The sequence below is a fragment of the Magnolia sinica genome, chromosome 6 (genome assembly GCF_029962835.1).
Source record: "Magnolia sinica isolate HGM2019 chromosome 6, MsV1, whole genome shotgun sequence".
NCBI classification, from domain to species: domain Eukaryota; kingdom Viridiplantae; phylum Streptophyta; class Magnoliopsida; order Magnoliales; family Magnoliaceae; genus Magnolia; species Magnolia sinica.
Genome location: NC_080578.1, coordinates 76,355,981 through 76,366,621, shown reverse-complemented (window position 1 = coordinate 76,366,621; position 10,641 = coordinate 76,355,981). Strand labels below are relative to the sequence as shown.

General features: G+C 34.6%; 1 non-coding gene across 1 annotated transcript; it reads right to left on the bottom strand.

The window, feature by feature from the left end:
* Positions 1-1,089: 1,089 nt before the first annotated feature.
* Positions 1,090-1,196, bottom strand: LOC131250427 (small nucleolar RNA R71). Its single transcript, XR_009173354.1, has one exon. It is a non-coding gene; the product is annotated as a small nucleolar RNA R71 (small nucleolar RNA).
* Positions 1,197-10,641: the final 9,445 nt, after the last annotated feature.

Sequence of the window (10,641 nt, the reverse complement as noted above, 5' to 3'; positions counted from 1 at the left end):
TGTGTGAGGATATTAGGAGTGGAGTAGCATTTTGTGTGGCTTTTGTATAACAGTTGGTGAACACACAGGCGAACCACTATAAACCCTTGTGTTGTGGTTGATTTATTCTTCTAATCTTTAATTAATTTTTGTGGGATGTATGTATGGTGGTGAATGTTGTAATTATTTAATTCAAGCTTTGTGAGAATGTTGTAATAGCTTAGAATTTATTTTCTGCTATTCCTTTATCAGCTTGATTTTCAATTTCTTTTGAAAGTTGTTCCAGCAAGGTTGCCCTGCCATTTTTATGGTGTATGGCTGTCCCTAGAACAATACATTTTTAATTACAATTTATTCAGTTTGTATTTAATTCTGTATTCCTCTTCGATTTGAGATTTGATACAAAGATCTTTTTAGAAATAATGTTGTCCTACCATAAACTCTGGTTTTTGGTGTAAGGTTGTCCTTAGAACAACATTTGTATCAACCTCTCAAGATCTGAATTTTGAGGTTATTTTAATTTACTGCTTTCTGAATTACTTTGGCTATCATTTTCTTTTTATTTCCGCTGTTATAAGTTTTATTTGGCATTGTCCTATTCACACCCCCTCTAGGACATATAGCTTGGCCTTTTCAGATACCACTTCAGGTTTTCAGAGTTAATAGAAGTGATGGCTGTGAATTAACCTGCAAATCAACCTCAACCACATGTTGAGGAAGCTGAGGATGAGAATGAGGTATATCAGGCACCCCCGCCTTGTACTTTACGAGATTATCTATTATTGACAGGGGTGAGCACATTGTCCTACATGATCTTTTCGGAGAATTTAGGACATGGATATCAAGCTAGGAGTGATCCAACTCCTTCCAAAGTTCCATGAACTCGAATATGAAAATCCATATCTCCACATGAAAGAGTTTAATGAGATAATAGCCACTTTATACTTTCTTAATGTGTCTGAAGACACGATCAGGCTGAAACTCATTCCCTTCACCTTAAAAGAAAATTCTAAGACGTGGTTGCATTCACTATGTCCACGATCAATTGGCAGATGGAACGACACGACAAGGGAGTTCATTAAGAAAATTTTTCCATATCATAAAACAAACACCCTCAGAAAGTCAATCATGAACTTCGCCCAAAAGGAAGATGAAACATTCTTCCAATGTTAAGAGTGGTTCAAGGAACTTGTCAGTTCTTGCCCACAATATGGTTTTAAAATGTGCCACATAATAAGTTTCTTCTATGATGGGCTGATATATTCAATGCGCCAAATGGTCGAGATAATGTGCAATGAGGAATTCATGAACCAAAATGTCAGTGATGTGTGGGATTATTTTAACAAGCTTGCTGAAAACATGCAATCATAGGACATCTCCTTAAAACCTAGCATCACTTCTAAGCATATTCAGTCAAAGGAGAAGGGTGGAATGTATCTCTTAAAAGAGGAAGATGATACAAATGCAAAAGTGGCCAATCTGAAAAGGCCTAGCTATGAGTCCTAGAGAGGGGGGGGGGGGGGGGGGGGGATAGGACTATGCCAAATTAAAATGATAATAGCGAAATTTAAATGAATAAAAGAAAGATAACACTTTAAGTAATTCACAATACGGAAATGTAAATAAACCTCAAAATTCAAGTCTTGAGAGGTTGATACAAATGTTGTTCTAAGGACAACCTTACACTGTAAAAACCAAGGGTTTATGGCAAGACAACCTTACTAGAATAGTTTAAGTATCAATTTCTCAAACTGAAGAGGAATAAAAGGAAATAACAAGAAATGAAAGTCTAAACTATTACAACATTCCCCACAATGCTTGAAATGTAAATATTACAACATTCACATTCACACATACATCCCACGAACTTGAATGATTAAAGATATAGAAAATAAATCACATATCCACAAAACACAAAGAGTTATAGTGGTTCGCTTGTGTGTACACCAACTATTAAATAATAACCACACATCTTTCTACTCCACTCATAATATCTTCACACAGTGGATATTAGCATTCACTATGAAAATAGCTTTTTCTTAGGTTCACCTAAAACCCTCACAATTGTGTCTTTCAAATGGGCTTACACAATTCAAAAACCCCACACTGAGTTTTTTGGCATTCCTCAGATAACCAACACTTAGAGATTTTTCTGGCTTAATCTCAAAGAAACCAAAAACATAGAGGATTTACACAAATGTAAAATACCTGGATTTCTCCTTTTGTAGCAGCTAGGAAGAACCAAATCGGAGTAAAAGTTCAATGTCCAATACTCACTTTGAAATGGTTCTAAGTTCTAATTGATTTTAAATTAAATCAAGTTGGGCTAGCTCTATTTGATTTTGATTCCAAGAAGTGGAATATTACAATTCCTCTTTCAAATCAGATTGGAATGCAGAAACAAAATAAAATATAAAAAGCTAACAAAAGATAACATTAAATATGCACAATGCAGCTTAAAAAGAACACAAACTTATCTCTTAGAGTGATGCCTTGATTTTACTTGAATTGAATATCAAACTTTGAAAATCATGCTCTATTTATAGTTGTAGAAATCGCATCTTCGACTGGTCCTGTGGACACTATGACTGGTCGTAAGGCCAACAACATTTTAAAATTTTAAGCGCGATCGGATAAAACTGTTCCACAATTGGTCGTAGGCACTTCACGATTGATCGTGAGTCCTCCACGACTGGTTGTGACCTGCTCACGACTGGTTGTGAGGAGCCAGGAATAGTTGATGGAGGTTGAGTCGTAGCTGGTGGACTAGTCGTGAATGAGTCATGCACTGTTCACACGACCGGTCGAGCAGACTCCAAGATTGGTCATAGCTCAACCAAAATTTTTTGAAAATTTGCAACAACTTATGACTGGTCTTGAAATTTTCCTTACTGGTCGAGCCAATTCTAGGACTAGTCGAACGGAGTCAAGGACTAGTCTAAGAACAGACCAAATACTTATAAAATGATTCAATTTGAATTATGTATACAAAATGACCTACCCTAAGGTCAATCTAAGGTCATTCATACCTTAAATGTGAAGTATGGACATTGAACCTTCATCTCTTCAGATGATGGATGATCTTTGAAGTTCATGAGACTTGAGATCTTGACACATGATGAAGCTTAAACTTGAGATCTTTGAAACCTTGAACTTGTAGTTCTTGAGTTGTATTTCACCTTGAGTCTTGAACAAGATCTCGTAGCTTTAAAACTCTAAAGCTTTAGAGAAGAGAACAATGTACTTGACCTTGCATTACTTGAAGTAGATCATTGTTCTTGACTTGAAGCATTGTCCTTGTACATGTGATGCATTACCTTGAACAGATATATCAATGTGCTACATAAGATAGAAATTGTGGTTTTGGCACTACAAAATTTGATAATCAAGGTAACAAATAGCCATTGCACTTACAATCTCCCCCTTCGTCAAATTTGTGACAAAACACACTTCATTAAGAATAAGAGTAAGAGTAGCATCACATGCTCAATAAAGAACCATGCACTTATAAAAGAAAACCAGTTACAGCCTAGTTAAAGAATCAAGCACTAGTTATCATCAACTAGCACACATCATCATGAAGTAAGCAAAACTCCTCCTTACTCTCCCTGAATAACACACATAAATTGATAAAAATTATGCTACTACCCCACATCCATATTTATTCCATATCCATAAAAAATCAATCCAAAGAAATATTCTCCCCCCTTTTGTCACAATATGACAAAGGAAGCAAAGAAGAAATGGAAGAGGAAGACTTAACAAGAGAGTAATAAAGGAGTTAATTAGGCAAGATATTAAAGATATATAAGCAAATTCAAAGTTCACATATCATTAACCAGCATATACCAAAGTCAACCAAAGTAAGTCTCACAAACTGAAAGAAAGCAAACTAGTATAAGAGTTATTACAGACCATAGGATAAAAACACTTAATCAGATCTTGAAGAAGGAGCAGGTATGGTAGGATCAAGTTGATGAAGGCCCTTGTTTAAGCTCCTAAGATACTTGCGGATATATTTAAATTACAAATCATGGGCAACATTCATGTTCTCTACCTTCTCATCAAGTGCACGAAGATGAGCATCCAAATCAGATGGCTCATAGTCAGGGTCATTTGTAGAGTTTGATTCAATTTCATCAAAAATGTCATCTATATCTACTTGGCCAGGAGCCAGTTCCAATTTTATCTTATTTATATTTGAATTGTTGAAAATAAGATGATGAATAGGAGCCTCTCCAACAGGCATAGCAACTAGCATATGAGTAGTTAATACGGTCATAAGATATGCAAATGGAATACCACTGTGTCCAGGATGGAGGTGACATTGAATAATAGAATGACAGATCAAAGAAGGAAGACAGACATTTGAGCCTGAAATGACAGAATGCAAAATCTAAACCATAAAGGAAGTCAGTTCTGTTTTGTTACCAAAACACAGATACAGATTTGAAATAAAGATTCTGTGAAGAACCCTGTATCTGGGTAACAAGTACTTGGAAGTAAGCGCATTCCCCTTATGAGTCCATTGCACATCTATGTTGCATAATGCTCTAATGACCATGCATTTTTCTGATTTCGAAGGTTTCTCAACTAGAGTGTGAATAGGAATACCCTCATCATTAACAGGTATGTCCATTAGAGTCGAAATAAGATGACGGTCAATTTCAAATAGACCTTCTTTAGTTGGTATTATAAATGTTAAATTCTCGGTCAAAAAATCAGAAATGCAAGCAAACATAGCCTGCGCAATAGACTGGTATGTTGGCCCACCCCAATGTAGGATGTTAACCCAACCTATAGATTAGAGAAGTGAAAGGAGACCAAAAGGAGCAATGTGTTCAATATGCACAGGTCGCTCAACAATAACTTTGCGTAATCGTAAATCTCGCACATATGAGGGATCATCTTCGAGTGACCAAAGATGGTGCCTTGTAAAAGGAGCTGATCTAGATGAGGAAGCACCATGGGAAGTTTTCTTTTTCCCTTTAGAATCCATTTGCAACAAGAAAATCAAAGAAGCAAGGAGTTGCAAAAGATGTGGAATGAGTTTTCTCAAAACTAGATTTGGGTGAAGAGAACCCCAAAATCTTCAAGGAAACTTGAAATCAAGCACTCCAAGGAAGAAAACAAAGTGATATGCATTTAAATCTAGAAGGAAAATGAAAATAATGGACTAACCTTGAAGAATCAAGAAGTTGGGTACGAATAATCATGTTATGGCCTGTTGGAGAAGGAGGAGGAAATGAGGAAGAAATGATTTTTTCCAAAATTAAAAAAGGTCCAGCGCACTACACGACTGGTCATGGGTCGTCCTTAACCGGTTGTGCCATGACTGGTCGAGTACCTCCTGACTGGTCGTGCAAAGACACAAACATGCATTTTTCACATAATTTTGAAAATTTAAAATTATAATCTAACAAATATATAAATTAAAATACAAAAATGCATGAATAATTAATTTAAATTGCACATACTAAGATCAAATTTCAATTTATTAAACCTGCTTTTGTCGAGCGGTTTAGTGAAAATGTCAGCAAGTTGAGTCTCGGTCAGAATGTAATCCAAAGAGATTGTCTTTTCTTCCACTAATTCACGAATGTAGTGATATCTAATGTCAATGTGCTTGGTTTGTGAATGCTGAATTGGATTTTTAGATATATTTATTACACTGGAATTATCATAATATAAAACCATTGAATCTTATACAATTCCGTAATCGCTTAACATTCTATTCATCCATACAAGCTGAGTACATGCATTTGCAGCTGCGATGTATTCAGCCTCAGTAGTTAAGAGCAATACAGAACTTTGCTTCTTGCTAAACTAAGAAACTAAATAAATTTTGATATAGAAACAACCACCACTGGTTGATTTCTTATCATCGATATTTCCAGCCCAATCAGCATCAGTGTACCCTGCCAACTAAACACTAGTATTATATGGATACTAGAGACCCAAATTAGCTGAACTTGTGACATATCGTATAATCTGCTTAACAGCAGTTAGATGAGACTCTTTAGGGTCAAATTGATATCTAGCACAAATACCAACACTAAAAGTAATATCAAGTCTACTTGTAAATAAAGTAAACTGTTAATCATGCTACGATATAATTTAAGGATCCACATTTTTACCTGTAGAATCTTTGAGAGTCTTAAAGTTGTACTCATAGGAGTATCAAAATTTTTTCCATTCTCAAATTTGAACTTTTTAATTAAGTTAAGAGCATATTTGGTTTGAGAAATAAAAATACCATCAGGTTGTTGTTTTACTTGCAACCCTAGGAAATAATTCAATTCCCCAACCATGCTCATTTTGAACTTAGATTTCATTAAATCTGCAAACTCAACAGTCATGTTAGTATAGGTAGAACCATAAATAATATCATCAACATAGATCTACACTATTAAGATATGATCGTTATGTTTCTTAACAAAAAGAGTCTTATCAACACTTCTCATTAGAAAATTATGACTTAGTACAAACTTAGTCAATTTTTCGTACCATGCCCTGGGAGCTTGTTTCAAACCGTAGAGAGCCTTTTTTTAGGCGATAGACATGATCAGCATTCTTAGGGTCTTCAAAACCAATTGGTTGTTCAACATAAACTTCTTCATGCAGATCACCATTTAAGAAGGCACTCTTTACATCTATTCGATAAATTTTAAATTTTCTAAAGCAAGCAATGGATATAAATTGTCTAATTGATTCAAGACGAGTTACTGGGGCAAAAGTTTCATCATAATCGATGCCTTCAATTTGAGTGTACCCTTGTACAACCAGTCTAGCCTTGTTTCGAATTATATTACCAAGTTCATCAGACTTATTTTTGAAAATCCACTTAGTTCCGATAATATGTTTATCTTTAGGTCTAGGAACAAGATACCAAACATCATTTCTCACAAATTGGTTAAGCTCTTCTTGCATCGCTACTATTCAGTTTTCGTCAGTAAGAGCTTCTTTTACGTTAACCAGTTCTATCTGGGATGTAAAGCACACTTAATTACATATATCTTCTAGTTGTCTATGAGTGCACACACTAGTGAGAGGGTTTCTAAGAATCTGAGTGGTTGGATGATCTTTGACAGTCCTCAGTTCAAAGTTATTTTGACTTGATGAAGTATCTAGTTTGTCAATTAAAAGAACTTCACCATTATCTGAACTTGTGGCAGGTGTATTCAAGTGATCATCAATGACCACATTAATGGACTCTTGAATAACACTGGTTCTCTTATTCAGTAAAAAATATGCTCGACTGTTTAAAGAATATCCTAAAAAGATCCCTTCATCACTTTTAGTATCAAACTTGCCAAGATTTTCACGTCATGTAAAATATAACACTTGCTACCAAAAACTTGAAAGTATTTGACAGTACGCTTCTTATCGAACCACATTTCATAAGCCATTTTATTATAAGTTTTACTTGTATAAACCCAGTTGATTATATAGCATGCAGTATTTACAGCTTCAACCCAAATATTTTTAGGGAGCTTCAGACTATTCAACATTACATTTGCTATTTCTTGAAGCACTATATTTTTTCTTTCAACAATTCCATTTTATTGTGGAGTTTTGGGTGTAGAGAATTCATGTGATATTCCCTGATCGTAACAAAATTTCTCAAAACTGCTATTCTCAAATTCTGATCCATGATCACTACGGATCTTATAGACTTGAGAATCTTTTTCCGTTTGGATTCATTTGAGAACTCTTTTCACTTCATCAAGGGTTTCTGATTTATCCCTTAAGAAGGTTACCTAAGTGAATCTGGTATAGTCATCCACGATTACCAATATATATTTTTTGCCACCTTGACTCTCCGTTCTGGTTGGTCCTATAAGATCCATATGGAGAAGCTCAAGCGGTTTTAATGTGGCATTGGAGTTCACCTTTTTGTGAGTACTCTTAGTTTATTTGCCAATCTGGCATTTGCCACTTATTTTGTCTACTTTCTGTAATTTAGGTAGACCTCTTATCAGTTCTCTTTTGCTCAATCTTTATAGATTACGGTAGTGTAAATGTCCAAGACGTTTATTCCATAACTCAGTCTCATCGGTATGGACAATGTAACACGATTGATTAGATAAGTTAGAATCACTAACAATATAGCAATTTTCAGAAGTTCTATGAGTAGTTAATATTATAAAACCCTTTTTGTTTAAAATTTCACAACCTTGGTTAGTAAATTTTACGTTATGATTTTTATCGCATATTTGAGATATGCTTAATAGATTGTGTTTTAACCCTTCAACATATAACACATTCTCAAATAAGGGAAGGTTAAAGAGTTGAACTGTAACTTGGCTAATAATCCTGCAGTTGCTACCATCACCAAATGTGACTGAATCATTAGCCATGTCTTTAAGATCAGTGAATAGACCTTTATCACCAGTCATACGCCTTGAGCATCCACTTTTTAAGTACCACTTTGAGTGACTTATAGCTTTGAAAGCCATGTGGGCAACCAAGTAAGTAACCTTAAGAACCCATTTCATAACTGTTTTGGGTTTAGGAGTATAGTTGGTCTTCTAATGTTTGTAGTTGTTGTAAGAATGACCCATTGAGTTAGATTTTAAGATCTCCTCATGCAAATCAACTAGTTTTTCAGCTAAAGGGTTTCGGTTCTGATTATTATAGTTGATATGGTAACTTTTAGGTTTAAAAGAATGAAATGTTTTGGTATTTTAGAAAACTTTTGATTAGAACTATTCTCTTTTGAGTTTGAGGACTCTCCTTTTACAAACTTAGGAGAAGTATTCTTCTGTTTAGGAGGAATATCTCTATCGCAGCCCAAATCGGATTGGTCACCACATTTTCTTGATCTAGATAAAAGTTTTTCTAATTTTGGATCACCTCGGGCATACTTCCATGTATCCTTTAAACTCAAAAGTGAAGAAACTTCAAGTTTAAGTTTTTCATTTTCAGATTTCAGATTTTCAATCCGGGAGGTTTTGAATTCTAAATCGCATTTGCATTTTTCAAAACAATCTAAAATATGGAATTTTTCTAAACTAAGAGAATAAAAATTTTTCTTTAAGCTTTGAAAACTTTTCTTTTTGAAGTTTTAATTTAACAGTAATTTTACAACTTTTCTTGTAAAGGGCATTATAGGCATCTTGAAGATCTTCTTCATTTTCATGATTACTATTCAGATTTTCTTCACTAGTTAAATCATCATTATCTGAAAAGTGAACTTGGCTAGAGTCATAAGGGCTTTGACTTCATTCCCCGACTCTGTTTCAGAATCTTCTAATTCAGAAGAAGCTTCAGAATCGGAAGATTCATCCCAAGTAGCGAACATACTCTTCTTTTTAGGTTTATCCTTTTTAGGACACTTGTTTGCCAAATGCCCATATTCTTGGCAGTTGTAACATTGACTGACATTTAATGATTTCTAAGTTTTAGATTTAGATCTTTTCTTATCATTAGCTTTTTGAAAATCAACCCTCTTTTTACTTTTGAAAATTTTGTAAAACTTTTTCGCTAGAAGGGCCATATCATCTTCTGAGTTTTCTAAATCAGAATTGCTATTGTTTTCTTGAGAAACATTTTTAGATGATTTAAGGACAATAAATTTACCTTTAGGAGCTTTAAAATTTAACTCATAGTTTTGTAAAGACCCAACTAATTCTTCTACCCTCATATTATCCGTATCACGAAGTTCCTGGATCGCAGTTACCTTAGAATTGAGCCGTTCAGGAAGTGAGCGTAGTATCTTTGCACATACTTTACTTTCAGGGATTTTGTCACCAAGACCCCACATAGAGTTCACAATGTTATTTAATCTAGTATAGAAGTCCATAAACATTTCATTTTCTTCCATATGTATTTCCTCAAATTTGGTTGTGAGGATTTGGACTTTAGATTTCTTGACAATTAATGTTCCCTTGTGTGTCATTTCTAAAATATCCCAGGCTTGCTTAACAGAATCACAAGATATAATTCTTTTGAATTCATCTAGTGATAGTACACAAGTGATTGCATTTAGTACTTTTGCATTTGCACTACTCTCACTTTTCTAAAGTGTGGTCCAAGAAAAATAGGTGTTACTCTCATTGATTTTGATTCATCGATACCAGTTATTTCAGTGGTAGGTGGGGTCCATTCAGTCACTGTGGCGTGCTGCACACTCTCATCCATGGATTTTAAGAAAATTCTCATCCTGACTTTCCAATAGGCATAATTGGAGCCATTAAATGGAGGAGGCCTAGTGACTGAAAGGCTATCAAATTTTGACATCTTATAAATAGCTTAGATCGATTAGCTCAGGAAATAAATCTAAAAAATATAACAATTAAGGTGAGCTATTAGGCTTTAATACCACTTGAAAATGCCTAGCTATGAATCCTGGATGGGGGGTGAATAAGACTATGCCAAATTAAAATGATAATAGCAGAATTTAAATGAATAAAGGAAAAATAACACTTTAAGCAATTCATAATACGGAAATGTAAAGCAACCTCAAAATTCAAGTCTTGAGAGGTTGATACTAATATTGTTCTAAGGACAACCTTACACCATAAAACCCAAGGGTTTATGGCAGGACAACCTTACTAGAACGGTTTAAGTATCAATATCTCAAACTGAAGAGGAATGAAAGGAAATAACAAGAAATGAAAGTCTAAACTATTACAAAATTCCCCACAATGCTTGAAATGT